This window comes from Triticum urartu, chromosome 3 (assembly GCF_003073215.2).
Source record: "Triticum urartu cultivar G1812 chromosome 3, Tu2.1, whole genome shotgun sequence".
NCBI lineage: Eukaryota > Viridiplantae > Streptophyta > Magnoliopsida > Poales > Poaceae > Triticum > Triticum urartu.
In genome coordinates this window covers 610,720,906-610,735,920 of record NC_053024.1, presented here as the reverse complement: position 1 = coordinate 610,735,920, position 15,015 = coordinate 610,720,906, and positions in this window count along the sequence as shown.

The window sequence follows — 15,015 nt, the reverse complement described above, 5'->3', positions numbered from 1 at the left end:
CTGCAGTAGCAGCAAGAGCTACAGAAGCATCAACAACGGCACTAGAATTTTGACCAGGCTCAAGGGGAATGCGCAGTGCCCGTCCCACTTGATTTGGAAGGCGATGTTGTTGTTGTTGTTGTTGTAGAGGTGCGTTAGGTGCAGCCGGTGGTGGTGGTGGAAGACGCGCGAGCAATTCATTAAACTTGTTATCGAGCTTTGTTTCGAACGTCTTCTCCATGACATCTATCTTCTCCATGGCCTCTTCAAATTTGTTTAGCACATCTTGCACCTGTCCACTCATCATTTGCTGAAATTTATCATGTAGCTCTTTGTTCGTCATGTTCTCCCAATCTGTCTCATCGGCTTGTGATCCTGCCATGGTTAGCAGCAATAGAAACACACAAGAATATGATCCTACAGACTACTAGGAAGTGGTGGCGGTGGTGGTGGAGGTGGTGGTGTATCACAAATCCGGCAAGCGAATCTCAAATTCTTACCAGTTCTTACCCAGCAGCAGGTGGTGATCGGCAACCGTTGTAGTCAAAACTCTCAAAGCTTGGATAGAGCGATTACCAGGGAGAGTCAAACGCATGACGTAGATGTATGTGGAGCTAGGAAGGCTTATAATATGGTAGCAAAAAGGGTCAGCAATAATCAATTCAGAGATGCAAAGTTGAATAAACGCTCAAGGACTGTACTGTGATGGTCCTAGGCTAGACCGTGCTAGAGACGTGAGCCTAGAACACTAACAAAATCACGGCGCTGCATGTAAACAAGGGAGGAGCACGCTCTGGAAAAAAATTCTTTTTTGCACTTTTTTTTGCTCCGCAACAAAAAAATTCGAAAAAGTCTACAAATGGTCTAAAAACTGCTTACCCAGAATTTTCCAGACTTAGTTTTCTTTTTGAGTTTGGAAATATTTTTCTTCTGCGGGTAGCACGAAAGTTAGGGAGTCCGACTCTGTCACGACTCGAAGTATCGCGTGATCTGGAACTCAAAACCAAAGCAAGAAATACTGGACTCGGACTAGGACTGGCGGCGGAGATGAATCTGGTGGAACTCAGACTGGTTGCGGCGATGTATCTGGTGGAAATCGGACTGGTGGCGGATATATGTTGCAGGTGGACTCGGATTGGCGGGGTGAGAAGAGGCGGCGGCCCGGGCGCACGGTGGAGAGGGCCCGGTGCGGGCCGAGCGGGCCTCGCGCGGGAGGCGGCCGGCGACGCCACGTGGCGCACAGGGATTGGCTGCGGTCGGCAGCGGCGGGTTCGTCCGGCCGGATTCGGACACGTCCGGCATGGCGCGAGGGAAATTTAGGGTTAGGGGGGAGAGGAGACCCGGGATTTGGAAATGGGGGTCTATTTATAGAGGTGGAGGGAGCTAGGAAGCTCCAAATGAGGTGCGGTTTGTGGCCACGCGATCGTGATTGAACAGACTAGGTGATGGAGGAGGTTTAGGTGGGTTTTGGGACACTTTGGAGGGGTGTTGGGCTGCAACACACACAAGGCCTTTTCGGTCCATCGGTTAACCGTTGGAGTATCAAACGAAGTCCAAATGGCACAAAACTTGACAGGCAGTCTACCGGTAGTAAACCAAGGCCGCATGAAAAGTCTCAGTCCAATCCTAAAACGTTTAACACCCGCACATGAAAAGAGGTAGAAAGGGACACCGGAGGACATAGGAGCACCGGAATGCAAAACGGACAACGGAGAAAATGCTCGGATGCATGAGACGAACACGTATGAAAATACAATGCACATGATGACATGATATCTGATGCATGACAAAGACAAAACAACATGGAGACAAAAACCCGACAACGAGGAAATATCATAACTTAGTGCCGGAAATGGCAAGAGTTGGAATACAGATAAGGCAAGTTCCATCCGGGGTGTTACATGGATTGAGGCTTGCTTGACGATCAGTGCGCGCGGCCCGGCAAAGAGTGTTCGATGTCGGTGTACTTGAGCTGGAGAGGGTGTGATAGAGGCTAAGGTCCCGATTTCTCGATGAGATGATAACTATCGATTTGGTGGAGACGACTTTGACGATCCGACTACAAACGTGCACGACGTTGCGCCTTAGCAATCGCTAAACCAATCTCCTGAGGTTACTGACGGTGCCGGAAGCACAGTCAGCCTGACCACGAAGGTCTATTCTTGCAAGCAATCGAAGAACGAGCAAGAATATGATAAAGCAATCTGAATATTGCAAATATATATATGAGGTATTGATAATGGTGGGGATCCGTAAGCGGTCTTGGTCTGGTCGTTGGACACAAACGAAGTACACGAAGTTGCAATGGCTAACTTTTAACTAAACAAATCCCAAGGAAAAACTACTAGATGGATCTACTTATATAGGAGCAAGGGGTGGCGGCCAAGGAGGTGGGAGGACGTCCCAAGGCAGCCTAAAACTAACCCTAGGTCGTACAAGGCTCATGGGCCCAAGTGGAGGTGATGCAACACCTTTGGGCTTGTAGTTTGACTCGGATTCTGCTGCAACGTAAGATTGTTTCGTCCGTAACTCAACGCTCCGGACGAATTTGAAGGTGAATCCAATTGGGTTGGAAAGAGCACGAAATCTAGTTTCCAACAAAGAAAGAATCACCCAATTCGGAGTCCGTATGAAAAAGTTGTTGGCGTTTTGAGTCAGGCATGTCTGTGCAGTCCGAATCTGAATCCAGAACGTGAAAGACTTGGACTCTATCTTCTCTTGGCCCAAAAGTGACGTGAGAGGACTTTTTGAACACAACATAAACTTCTCCTTTTCCCTTATCTTCATATGTGGATTGTACAAATGTCCCATACACCTGCAATTAGACAAAACACAAAAGTGTGTGAAGTATTTTTGTTCTGGATAACATAAATAGATTATTGAATAGTTTGCATTAGAAATCACCTGACAAATATGCATGTATGCAATATTTTTGGTCGTATCCAAGGTAGTCATGTCCTCATCATCCTCCCCTTTTTGAAAACAAAGCCGTCCTTGGCGTTGCTTAATCTGAAATGTGGCTAACAAAAGAGACAAGGTGTACATGTTGTATATGTATATGTCATCCAGTTTAACTTCCCTTGATTTTTGCACGTATGACACATGTATACATGAGTAACTTTCATAGTTCATAAAAACTAAAGCCAAAAAATTATCATAAGAAGTAGAAGGCATGAAAATATTAGAACTCACTTTGCACATATAAGTGAAGCTCTTATTCATTTCAAAAGATTCGCAATGTTCATCATTAAACCATACCAACTTTGGTGAATAAACCTTACTTGCATCAAATTTACATGCTACAACATGCTTAAATAAGCAAACATGCAATAAGTCATTGGACACAGAATCATCACCAAGATTGGAGGCCATATCAAAATGATTAAACATTAGTTCTTTTGCATCAACAGTTAATTCAATGGGTGCACTCAAAATTATTGATATTTCAGTTGTTTGATCACATGACGCATTCATGACAGTAACAAGATTCTCTAAAATAGGTGGTGTGCTCAAATCAACAGGTAACTCAATACATGACGCATTCAAGTTAACTAGGCATGCATCATTCTCATGTGAAGTTATATCATCAATACCTTTACTGTTACCTTGTGGCAAAGATGTAGCTGATGTAGGTACGGACGTTGACAATGTACCATACCCTTGAGATGATGCCGCGCTCATAATCCGAGGTGCAATGATGGAGGAACCCACCGGCGGTGGCGAGTATGAACTGGAATAGTAGTTGTTGTAGTCACCTAATGCATCCTCCTTTATCTGTCTCTCAAAGGTACAAGCACGGACATACATACCAGTAATGCAACGAGGAATATACTGAAATCTTGCCTGAATATTATGGTTCAAACCACCAAAAAATCTATTCATTGTATCATTCTCAGATTCTTCTATGTCACAATGATGCATATAAGATTTGAACTCTTGGTAGTAAGCATGAACAGTGTTGTTGCCTTGTTTAAATTGTTCAAATTTGCGAAGCAGTTCATGACGATAATAAGGAGAAAAATTGTTGTCTCATTACAGCTTTCAAAACTTTCCAAGTTGTGGGTTGGTTATCAATGTTTTTCTTACAATGTACTCTCCACCAAACAGAAGCAAAATCAGTAAATGCTCTAGTGGCTGCTCGCACTCGCTCAAGTTCAGAAAAGTCATGGTGACTAAAAACTTGTTCTACTTCAAGCTCCCAAGCTAGATATGTAGTAGGATTAAATCTACCCTCAAATGACGGTAAAAAGATAACCTGACCATGTGCTTGTGTGTGTTGTCCCAACTCTCGTGATGGTGAAGATGTGTCCGTCGTCCAAGAACTTCTATCTTCGGAACCTGTCATGATTAGTAGAAACAAGAAACAAAATTTAAGAATAATGTTCCTATGAACTACTAGGGTGTGCTGGTAAAGCGCTCACAGTAAAGCAAATATCAATATCTTACAAGTTCTTACCAAGCAGCAGGTGGTGACAGGCAACCAACGGTGTCAAATAACTCTGAAGATTGTGTAAAGCGATTGCCAGGGGAACGTACGTATACACAGTGTAGAAATATGTGGAGCTGGGTTGGCTATATATGGTAGCAAAAGATTAGCAATAATCAATTCAGAGATGCAATGTTGAATAAATGCTCAATGACGGTACTGTGCTGGTCCTAGGCTAGACCAAACTAGAGACGCAAGCCTAGAACACTAATGAGGTCACGTCGTAGCACAACTAGCATCAATGAAGGATACTAAGTAGCTCTGTGTTCATGAACTTCGGAGGGCAAAAAGACCTATTTAGAAGCCGATTTTGAGGTGCCAAATATTGAACTAGCTTCTTCAACTATTTAGATGCGGCTCGTCGCTAGCTTTGGTTTGAGTACTCGCAGAGGCAAAACGGACTTCGTATGAGGAAGTTATGCCTGTTTTATTGAACAGTGCACAAAACAGATTCCAATCCGAATTCAACTATGAGATTGAGTCTAAAAAGATCCGAATTTTGTTTTTTTTATTCTCTCTTTTTTTTCTCACACTTTTTTTTTCTTTCTCTCCTTTTTTCTCTGACTTTTTTTCTCGTTTTTTTCTCTCTTTTTTTCTTCCTCTTTCCAAAACAAACTAGATAAGACGCAGATTGGATCAAGCGAAGATGTGAACGATCTGAACTATTATTATGACAATGAATGGTGGGTAGCACGTGGTGGAAATTGATGGATGGGTGGTGGACAGCGGAAGAGATAATGATGCAGCGGTGGCGTGACTAATGTGAACAGAACTCGAAACTCTAAACGAACTAGACACTAAGACCAGCAACTCGACACGACGATGCAACCGATAATTCAACTATGCAAGCAATGAAAAGAAAATTGCAAAGGCTCAGACTGGCTTGGACCAAGGATGAATAGATCTAACTCTTTTCGTGGCTTTTTCTTGGACAATAGGTAAGAAAATAAACTAATCTAGGAAAACTGGAAATTCTCACCGAGCAACCTGAAAACTGATACCACTTGATAGAGGCTAAGGTCCCGATTTTTCGATGAGATGATAACTATCGATTTGGTGGAGACGACTTTGACGATCCGACTACAAACGTGCACGACGTTGCGCCTTAGCAATCGCTAAACCAATCTCCTGAGGTTACTGACGATGCCAGAAGCACAGTCAGCCTGACCACGAAGGTCTATTCCTGCAAGCAATCGAAGAACGAGCAAGAATATGATAAAGCAATCTGAATATTGCAAATATATATGAGGTATTGATAATGGTGGGGATTCGTAAGCAGTCTTGGTCTGGTCGTTGGACACAAACGAAGTACACGAAATTGCAATGGCTAACTTTTAACTAAACAAATCCCAAGGAAAAAGCTACTAGATGGATCTACTTATATAGGAGTAAGGGGTGGCGGCCAAGGAGGTGGGAGGACGTCCCAAGGCAGTCTAAAACTAACCCTAGGTCGTACAAGGCTCATGGGCCCAAGTGGAGGTGATGCAACACCTTTGGGCTTGTAGTTTGACTCGGATTCTGCTGCAATGTCAGATTGTTTCGTCCGTAACTCAAAGCTCCGGACGAATTTGAAGGTGAATCCAATTGGGTTGGAAAGAGCACGAAATCTAGTTTCCAACAAAAAAAGAATCACCCAATTTGGAGTCCGTATGAAAAAGTTGTTGGCATTTTGAGTCAGGTATGTCTGTGCAGTCCGAATCTGAATCCAGAACGTGAAAGACTTGGACTCTATCTTCTCTTGGCCCAAAAGTGACGTGAGAGGACTTTTTGAACACAACATAAACTTCTCCTTTTCCCTTATCTTCATATGTGGATTGTACAAATGTCCCATACACCTGCAATTAGACAAAACACAAAAGTGTGTGAAGTATTTTTGTTCTGGATAACATAAATAGATTATTGAATAGTTTGCATTAGAAATCACCTGACAAATATGCATGTATGCAATATTTTTGGTCGTATCCAAGGTAGTCATGTCCTCATCAGGGTGAAGTTGGAGTGGTGGCTTGAATGGCTCCTTCTTGAAGTGGAAGACGAACGGTTGAGCAACAAAGCACGAATTTCGTCCATCCTTGCGTCATTTTCTTTCTTGTGATCATCGAGCTTGTGGTCGAAGTAGTCCCTTGTACGTTGCTCGGAAAGTTGTAAGTCGACGGCGAGGTTGTCGATGCGTTCACTCATAGCTTGTTGCCCTTGATGCAAAGCACGTTGTGCACCGAAGAGGTGACTCTTGGTGACGAAGGAGTTCATGTCGTCGTCTTGCTCCATGAAGAGTGGGTTGGTAGAAGTACTTGGCCTATGCATCATTCCAAGACAAATGTGAGTGGTAGAAAGAGAAGAACGAGTGCCAAATGTACCTTGACCGAAGTTAAAAGTGGATCGAGGATCACTCCAATGTAGGACAAGGAAATAGCACACTTGGTACTAGTTCTTGTCGGTTTCTCACACCTACACACGTAAAAGCTTTTGGTGGGGCTTGGTTAGGATGGTGGCACAAAAATTTGATGCAATTTTAAGTGAGCTTCAATAATGTTGGAAAAGATTCGCAAGATGCAATGTAACAAGTAGACCAAGCATATAAGGTACACAGAAACACACACGCAAAAAGATAAGTGGGGTTGTGCAACCAAGGGTGAGCCAAAATGTGGAATCCACAAAAATGCTATTGTTGCACAACACTAGAGAGATGCTAGCATGATTGCACAATAGGCGGATACAAGAACTTGTGCACAACCTACTTAGCAAAAATGCAACAACTTCTATCCCAAATATTTTGTATGCAAGGTGTTTCGATGATATGATCCAAGATGATCTAGTATGACAATCTTAATGTTGTATGATGCTATGGTTCTTGCTTAAAAACGATTTGCTTATCTTTCCTCTTTGCTTAAAATCTTGTTTAGCTCTTTGATGTTTGAGATCTTTTCTCATGCAATGCTTGACGAACCAAGGTAGCAAATGAGTATGTGATGACAACTTTGTGACACAAGAGATGATACCAATATATGCAACAATGATGTATGTATGCTATGGGAAGTATGATCACTAATGTGCACAAGTCTCATTGCCGGCAATACTCAATGGCTAGTCTCGATGGGTAAGCAACGCAAAGGAGTAAGGCTATGATGGCTATCAATGTAATGGTAAGAGTGATATGTCCAATACCAAGATGAGGTTACCGGTCTTTCTTCTGGTATGGTGTCAAAATGGTGGCACGAATACCAAGGTGTAGTCGAGGTGGTCGTTGTTGATGACGATGTAGGACACGTCCGTCGCGAAGATGAGCGGCGGTGATGTCGATGTCGAACCATACCTAGATAGCCGAAACACAAAAGGATACGGTACCACAAATCAAATTGTCAAACCTCAAAGTAGCAATTGTGTCGGAGAGCGAAACGGTCCAAAAATGGTTGGTTTATGCGGAAGTGGTGGAGGTATGTGGAAATGTATATGGTATATGGTATATGGTGGGCACCGGAACAAAATTTGATGGAAATTGGCTGGAAAACGGGGCGGTGGATGGAGATGTTGCTGCCAGGGGTCGGATGTCCGAGTGGAAGGTCGGATGTCCGGGGGCTGGATGTCCGGGGTCTGGATTCGGGGACGGACGGGATGAACACCACGAGGAGAGGTTAAAACCGGGCGAAATTCAGAGGAATTTGTGGATGGAAATTGGGGGGAAAGTATGGGAAGCTAGATCCACTCAAAACAAAGCAAATACATGGATCCAAACCAACAAAATCTCAACACACCAACAAATCACAAAAAAATTGGGGCTATTTTTGTGGGGATTTTTCAAATTAGGATGAAACTCAACAAAACAATGCTAGAAACACAACGGGGAGGCTCCGAAATCATGATCAACGTGGCTCTTGATACCAAGATGATGTAGGGTGGAACCCTAATCGCCTGATCTTTCACGAAAGGAGCGGATCCCGTGAAGAACACGAGGAACAAAAAGAGGGGAACGAGGGAAATCACAAGGGGAAACACGAGAGGAACACTCAAACTAACAAGAACAAGTCACACATGGGCTAGATCCTCGAGTACATAAAGTAAGATACACGATCCACGATCAACTAGGGACGATACAAAAGGGTAACCGGTTCTTCTCCGTGAGGAGGTCTTGATGTTCTTCCCTAAAGAGGGGTCTTGAATCCGCTTGGGGGGTCTTCTCCGGTGGAGGCTCGAATCTCTGAGGAGAAGGTAACCAAGTGGATGAGCAAACCTCTCACACAAAATATGAGCTAATCCTTTGCTAACCCTAGAAATTTGTACGGGATGGAGTATATATAGTCTAGGAGAGAGAAGGGATACACGGGCCTCGGCCCTTCACTGTGCGCAGACAGGGGAGGCCGGATGTCCAGGCTGGTCGCACCGGATGTCCGGGCTTTCAGGCGATGCCGGATGTCCGGGCTGGAGCGGTGGCATTTGTTGCTCTCGGGTTCGGAGGGGCCGGATTTCCGGGCCGGTGGCTGGATGTCCGGGGGCTCGGAAGGGGCCGGATGTCCGGGCTGCCGGGGCTGGATGTCTGGGGCATGTAGCCTTCTGCGGCTGGGCTGCTGTAGAGGAAGACGCTCCAGGGGCCGGATGTCCGGGGCCTTGGCCGGATGCCCGGGGCCTGGGAGATGCTCTTGGCTCCTTCCGTTGGTTCTCCTCATCAGTGGACTTGGGGACTTGTACATCTTCATGCGCATCTTCGGGAGGGCCCTCTTGGTGCCTAATCATGCACAACACCTCGGACTTAGGTAGTAGCCATGTCTCATGCATAGAAAGTGGAAGTTCGGAGAGGACTGAGTTCACCTTATCTTTGATAGCTTTGGCTCGGGCTCGTGTCATTGGTCCAAGTGGTGTCGTTGGAGGTGTCGGTGCGTCCATGGGGATGATCATGGGATGCTCCGCATCAAAAGCTTTTAAGCAAAGAGGAGAAACAAAGAGCTTGTAAGCAATAGTATTGAGTCATTTTTCATCGATATATCATCTTGGTCACCACATACATAGCATAGTTGGGATAGAAGACGACACGTTTCTCTTATAGGTTGGTGCACAAGCGTATCTTGCCCATTTGATTAATCGAGCTAGCATCTCTCTAGCATCCGTACAACAAGAGCATTTTTCGCGGTTACACATTTTGAGCTCACTCCTTGGTTGTGCGGATCCCATCTATCTTCCGTGTGTGTGTTCCTAGTGATATTCTTGGGTTTGATCTATTTGTTTTACTTGCAATTTTGTGAACCTTCTCAACCTTATCAATATCTTGACTAACATTTGCTTGAAATTTTTGTGCCACCGTCCTAACCAAGCTACTCCATAAGCTTTACTCGTCTAGGTGTGATAAACAATGCCGGTACCAATTCTCCTATTGTGGCATTACATTGAGCGATACTTGATACATCCACAATCCTCGGAAAAGGTAACTTCGGTATTGTTCTCTCATTTTCCTACTCACCCCCACTTGGTTATGATGGATAGGCCAAGTTCTTTGGCGAACCCCCTATTCAAGGAGCAAGGTGACAATCGCGACTATGTCACCAAGAACCACTTCTTCGTCGCGCAACGAGCTCTCCATCAAGAAAGTGAAGCCTTGGGTGAACGCATTGAGTAACTCGCCACCGACCTTCGTCAATTGGAACCAAGGAATCACGACTACATCGACGCCAAGTTCACCACACAAATGGAAGAATTGCGCAACATGATCGTGAGATGCATGTCTTCCTCAACCTCTTCGCCAAGACGGTGCCACTCAAGTCGCCGCTCAAGTCAGCAATCTTCGGACTACTCCTCTTATGATGCAAGTCCTCCACGAGCTCGTTTTCCTCGACGTGATGATCCCCAAGAACGCCAAGCTCAAGAAAATCAATTCCAAGGAAATGGCTTACAAGACCGAGTCCGAGCACGTGAAAGGGTGCGCCAACAAGCGCAAGAAGCAATGGAGCAAGAGCAAATACCTCCACAAGTGCAACGTCAACCACCTCAAGACGGTGATGCAATCCGACAAAGCACAAGAGTGTCGTGAAGCACAAGCACTTGACGTGAAGCTCAAGCACTCGAAGCACAACACACACTCAACGAGGCCACTAGAGCCGTCGACGAGCGCAATCGCCAAGTGCGTGAACAAGAAGAAGCACTTTGTCAAGAACGACAAGAAGAAGCCGCTCGACTTGAAGAGCAACAAGAAAGAGTAAATGTAGTGATCCAACCTCAGACGGTCGAATCTCTGTGCATAAGTGTCGTCCCTGGATCAGTAATGCTGACACACACAGTACTTTGAAGGATTTATAACAAAGTAGCAATCACACACTTATTACATCGATAGTCTCAAAAGAGAACTCATTACAATAAATATGGCTTAAGGCCATCTAAATAAGATAATAGCGGAAGTCTTGGAAGATAAAGTGAGTCCATCAACTCCAACGGCATAGCTGAGTGCACGATAACGACCTAGCGCACCTTACGCTTCGTCTAAAAAGTCTGCAACATGATATGTTGCAGCTCGAAATGGGTCAACACATGGAATATGCTGGCAAGATAACATAGTAGAGCAATGAACAAGTAAAGGATAACACTACATGCATATGAGGTTGGTGGAGGCTCTACGATTATAATGTTTCGCGAAAAGCCAATTTTTTCCTACAACAAAGGAATATATTTTATTTAACTATCATGGTAGTAGTTAAACATTGAGAAGGTTCCTCCAACTCAATCCCAATTAAACATTATTAATAACCCAACCAAATTAAATTAACAGAATGATGACATCAACATGATAATCCAAGATCCAGATACTCAAGATGTCCATAACGGGGACACGGCTAACCATGATTAGTTTGTACACTCTGTAGAGGTTTGCGCACTTTTCCCCACAAGACTCGATCTCCTCCGTTGGATTTCTCGCACTACATGGTGTTTGAGAAACGGATGACTAAGACACAGTCTTTCAGAAGCATTAACTCTAACCCGGGGTAGACTGTACCAACCTACATCCCCTACATCTGCTAGCCTACCACTAGAAGAGGTCATGCAACTTACTCCACTATGCTAGAGCCCATAATAGCTTGTGGCTGCATACGGAAGTTTCTAGCATGAATAATCTTATGATTCCTTTGAGCCTGGGTGGCGAACCATAGGATGATCACATGGGTACTCTGGGATATCCTAGGACAACACTGGATTCTCCAGGTGCCCGCAACCAATCCACCCAGATGTGTATTTAAGTAGCCACCTTAAGTTAACCATTAATTCACAATCTCACATCTGTCATGGATACACTCAAACCCAATCTACGTCTACGAGAATAGCATGACAGTATAAGCATAATGTAGAAGTAACTCCCAGGGTTTGATAATAAAATGGGCAATAGGTTCTACCTCATCATCTACTTCCCAAAACCCACATGTTCAGAGATCCTACTCATGCAATGTTTGAGGGTTGTAACTAATGCATAAAAAACTGGGTAAGAAAAGAGTATGATCAAAGTGTTACTTGCCTTGCTGATGATCTGCAAAACCTAGTGACTCGTAGTAGCATGCTGCGCACTCCAGGAATTCTATCACAAACAAACAATAGCATACATAAGCACTCAAGCAAAGATGCAAGTGTAAAACTTCAAATAATAAGATCCAAACTGAAAGTTAAACTGAAGAGCTTCGATTTGCAAAAAGAACAATCGAATCGGAGCTACGGAACTGAAACTATGGTCAAAAGAACTTCGTAAACAAATCTTCTTGAAACCAAAATTTTAAAGTTTCAAAACCTTTTTCAAGTTGATTAAACAGAAAGAGGGGTTCGAGACAAAGATTTTGGCGTTGGTTTCACTGGATTTGGACAAACGGTTTAGAAACGGCGAGGATTTGAAGATCAGGGGCTAATCTGCGATAAAAATAATAGCGGATAAGTCGCTGGCCGAAAAAAATACTAACGAATGAACGTTCGCTGTCTGAACCTAACCGGCAAACAACGTTTGTTAAAACGGACGAACGGACGAACGTCCGCTGAAAAATTAAACCGGCGAAAAATCGATCTAAGAAAAAAACAACTAGGGTTTTTTACAGAAAATAAAACCGACAAGAACCGGCGGGCGGAGAACTCCGGCGGGCAGCGGCGGCGGTTGTCGACGGCGGAAGCGGTCGACGGCGGCAGCAGCGCAGCAAGCGGCGGTGGCGACGCGGATCCGGTGGCGGGGCTAGGGTTTCGGGGGCGCGGGGCGGGCTGGCGACTTGGGCTGGGGGGCGGCTTCGGGCGGCTTATAAGGCCTGGGCGCGGACAGAGTCCGGCTCGGGCATGGCCCAAAAGGTTGGTTCGGAACATTTTTTTTAAATAAATTTCCGCCGAAAGAAAATTTCTAAAAAAATAAAAAATCTAAAAATGCCAAAAATAATTTTCACTGTCTAAATAAAAAATTTAGAACTTAGTGAACATTTTCTTGGTCTAAAATGCAATTTTGTAAAATGCACATTTTTCTAATTCAAATAAAATAGCAATAAAATCCAAATGAAATAATTTATTTGATTTTAACATTTTTCCACCAATATTTCATTTATTTTGGAGAAGTCACATTATCTCCTCTCATATATTTTTAATATTGGAAATATTCTTTGGAGAGAAAAATAATTAAAACCAAAGTGATCCACTTTTCAATATTTGAGAAAATTCAAATATGAAAATAATAAAATCCCCAACTCTCTCCGTGGGTCCTTGAGTTGCTTAGGATTTTAGGATCACAAAACCAAAAATGCAAATAAAATATGATATGCATATGATGACCTATGTATAACATTCCAAATTGAAAATTTTGGATGTTACAAGAAACCAAGCGCAACACCATGTGGAAGAATGGCTCTCACCTCCCACCTCCCTCTCCTCTCCTCTCCCACCTGCTTCACCCATACTAATGGCGATCTCTAAGGTAATTCAAGATGGAAGGCCTTTTGCATTGGGATTTTGCCCCTGGCTTAGCCCTTGCAGACCAGGTGAGACGAAAATTCGGTTCCACGGTGCATTTTTCTCCCTCCCGAGGCGACAAGGAATTCTTCCTGGTTGTCTCCTTTTCCTCGGCCTCTTTCCCTCTCACCGAAGAATCTGTGGGTATTGCTCTTCAATGCTGCATTGGGGGCATTAGTGTTGGTTTTCGAGTGCACAAGATCAAGCTTCGTGTGTTTCGTTTCTCGGTTGCAAATAATAAAGTGGGTCATTTTATCTACAGTCTTAATGATCGTATTTGGCCGGACTTTATTTGTCATTTTCATCTATACAAGGGATATTTTGCCCGGGTTTACACGTCTAATGATACTTGGCATGGTGATGAAGAACTACCAGAAATTTCAACTAGACACCCAATGGCTATCAAATTGAACCTGGAATTTCTGAGATCTCATCCTTCTGGGATTGATTCTTCCTATGAGTTATGCAAATTCTCATTGGTGCCTATTGATCATATGGTTTTCTCCAACAAAAATGCTTTGGAAGCTTCTTCATCCTCATTCATCCCGAAGAACACTTGTGGTATTCAAATTCAATTTGGATCTTTTTTGGCAACACGGGATGAGGATCCCATAATTCAGGATTCGCCGACAATCTCATTACTGAAGAAATATATTCGAGCTGCGGAATTGGAGGATGAGCATAATGAGGCATGTCTCTATTTGGGTGCGTTTAAATGCCCCATTAATGTTCCTTATCCTGCCCCGCCGCAGTGTTTCCTTAATTCGGCGTTCAAATATGCTCCGGCCCATTCTCTTTGGCCCCCTAAACTCTCGGCCCAACATAAGGCTGATTTGGCCCAAGCTTCCTATTCTGAGGAGGAAATTACCACCCTAGCTAACAATTGGGCGGTCTTGTGTGCCCGATGCTTACAATGGGGTCACCCAAAGATTCATTGCCCGGCTCGACTGATTTGCATTAAGTGCTCTGCACCTGATCACAAGGTAAGTAATTGCCCGACTCGGTTTACTTGGCAACATATTAGACTGGCTGATGCCGCCAAGCCTCATAATATCAATCCTCCTAGTTTTTCTGCTGCCCCGGTCGCTCCTGTGCACAAACGTACTCGCAAATTGACTGTCCGATGCGCGGCCTGTAGCCACTATGGACACTTGGCACAATCGTGTCGACCGAAGCGGTGGCGTGAGCGTTGGCAGTGGATCCCTAAAAATCCCCAACCTACCAAAAATGCCCCTCACGTTTCCGCTTCTCCTCGACTTTCTCAAATGACACCACCCTGCCTTAGCCATTCGTCACCACTGCTGCCCCCGTCACCTCAATCGCTCTCCACTCGCACCACCACCATGGAGAACTACACCCTCAATCCGGTGCCATTCCTACCGCCCGGATTCGCCGTCAAACAAGGTCCGGCGAACCGTGTCGTCCGCAGTGGCATGGTAGTCGGACCTTTCCCGCCGCTCAACCATGACTTTCTGGCCATAGCGGAGACCAGTCATTATGTTCCTCTGCATCGCCACGCCATCATCCGCCATGCTGTCAGAGGTTTTCTTCATGAGGCCCAGCTTTTCACTACTGAAGTTAGTGATCATCCGTTCGGAATAGGGATTTTT